The sequence below is a fragment of the Mus pahari genome, chromosome 5 (genome assembly GCF_900095145.1).
Source record: "Mus pahari chromosome 5, PAHARI_EIJ_v1.1, whole genome shotgun sequence".
In the NCBI taxonomy this organism is placed as follows: domain Eukaryota; kingdom Metazoa; phylum Chordata; class Mammalia; order Rodentia; family Muridae; genus Mus; species Mus pahari.
The window spans coordinates 46,453,504-46,455,677 of NC_034594.1; the positions used below are offsets into that span (position 1 = coordinate 46,453,504).

Genomic DNA, 2,174 nt, shown 5'->3' on the forward strand with positions numbered 1-2,174 from the left:
CATTACCACACTGACATCTCAGAAAAGAATCACTTTTTTTTTTCACTTCAATAGTAACCTCTTTTTATTATCAACAGTTCTGCTACAATGTCATGCCATGTACCTTTAATACACACACAAGAAAACTTATAAAGCAAACTAAAAATAAAACGTAAATAGTAAAAGTTCTGTATCTGGAAGATGACTGCAAGTGTGTTTTTTTAAAGGTCTTGAACCTAGAATTTAAAAATTAATGTACATTCATGTATATGGCATGTTTATACTGTACTTTTATTCTTTCTTTTGTATGTGTTTACATGTTCAGGGGCATGTACACACATGTGCAGGCTAAAGGTTGATATTGGTATCTTTTTGTTAAATTAGATATTTTATTTGTTTACATTTCTTAGCTGACAAACTGAGAACACTGCAAATGACCATGAAAACTGAAAGGTTTAAGTAAATTATAACCAACTCATACTATGGCTTCATATAATGAATATTGATCATAACCAACTGTTTGGATATGTTAGAATTATATATATATATATATATATATATATATATATATATATATATATATCATGAAGTGCTCTTGGTCAAGGTAGATCAGTGTGAATATTTGACTCCATTTCGCCAGTAGGAAGGAAAACTCTGATTTGGCTGGTTCAGAGGACAACAGTCAGTTGCACAGGCAACCAGGGCATTCAGCTCAAAGAGAGTGGAGCCATCAATACCTCCCTCTTTGTATTGGGCAAAGTAGTGGATACATTAAACCAAGGCCTCCCTCATATACGATACCAGGATAGCAAGCTCACTCGTCTGTTGCAAGACTCCCTGGGAGGCTCAGCTCATAGCATCCTCATCGCCAACATTGCTCCTGAAAGACGTTTTTTTACCTGGATACAATCTCAGCATTGAACTTCACTGCTAGGTCCAAGGAGGTGATTAACGGGGCTTTCACCAATGCGAGTGTACAACCTCAGGCCTTGGCACCTGTTAAGCTGTCTCAGAAAGAACTGCTAGGCTCATCAGAGGCAAAGAAAGCCAAAGGCCCTGCAGAAGAATCAACTGGGAGCCCCGAGTCCATAGCAGCTCCAGCATCTGCCTCCCAGAAACTAAGCAATATGGATCCAGCCATTTGGAAAAGCTCCTGAGGATGGAATGTTTGCTGGGTTCCAAGGGGAGCCAGAGGACCCCTCTACTGAATACCCCAAACAAGAGCGAATGGTGCTTATTAAGACAGTGGAGGAAAAGATCTTGGAGATTGAGAGGCTTAAGATGAAGCAAAAAGAACTGGAAGCCAAGGTGCTGGTTCAGGAGGCACTGGATTCAAGGGAAAAAGAGAAAACTCCCACAGTTCTCCAGCCGCCTTCCTCTTGTAGTGGCACAGTGGCAAAGCCCCTGAAAAAGGCTGTAGTGAAGCCCTTGCAATGGATTCAGAAGCAGGCAGAGTACTCAAACAAGATCCACCTCCTGCAGAAAGGCCATAAAAGGAAGCTGGAGCCATCACATGAGTCAGAAGCTGTGGAAAAGGATGAGGACTACTGGGAGTTACAGATTAGCCCAGAGTTACTGGCACATGGGCTCAAAAAAATTATTGGATCTGCTGAATGAAGGATCAGCTCGGGATCTGTGCAGCCTGCAGCACATTGGCCAGAAGAAGGCCCAGCTCCTCGTGGGCTGGAGGGAACGCCATGTCCCCTTCAGTGAGGTGGAGGCATCTCTGGGAAGCAGGTGGACTCTTTCCTGAAGGCGAAATCTCTTGGGCTTGGCTGCCAGACAGTACCTTGTTCCTTCTTGACTACCAGCTCTCGACACTACCTTTTTCTTTTAAAAATCCTTGTACAGTGGCATGTAGTATAAATACAGTTTTTATTCCATGAAAAAGCAATTGCTTTGCTAAATTGACATTTAGAGCTAGACCCCTTAAACTCTACCCCTTCTCTATATTCTACACACCTTTTAAAAAACTCACTGGTTCACTGGCAGTCATCCCTGTGATGTTTTCGCTTGTTTGTTTTTTGACACAAACATAGCAACTTTTACTACAAAAAGTTTCTATGCAAAATTTCAGATATCAACTATAAACTGTGAATCCATGTGCCACCACATTCTCAGATTACAGTCAGCCATCTTGAATTCGGTGAGAGTGGTGAGAGCTACAGAACACTGAACTGCTTTCATTTTTTTTA

The 2,174-nt window shown here is 41.5% G+C and overlaps 1 pseudogene; it reads left to right on the forward strand.

The window, feature by feature from the left end:
- Nucleotides 1-562: 562 nt before the first annotated feature.
- On the forward strand, nucleotides 563-1,783 carry LOC110321936 (annotated as a pseudogene).
- The last annotated feature ends 391 nt before the right edge of the window (nucleotides 1,784-2,174 follow it).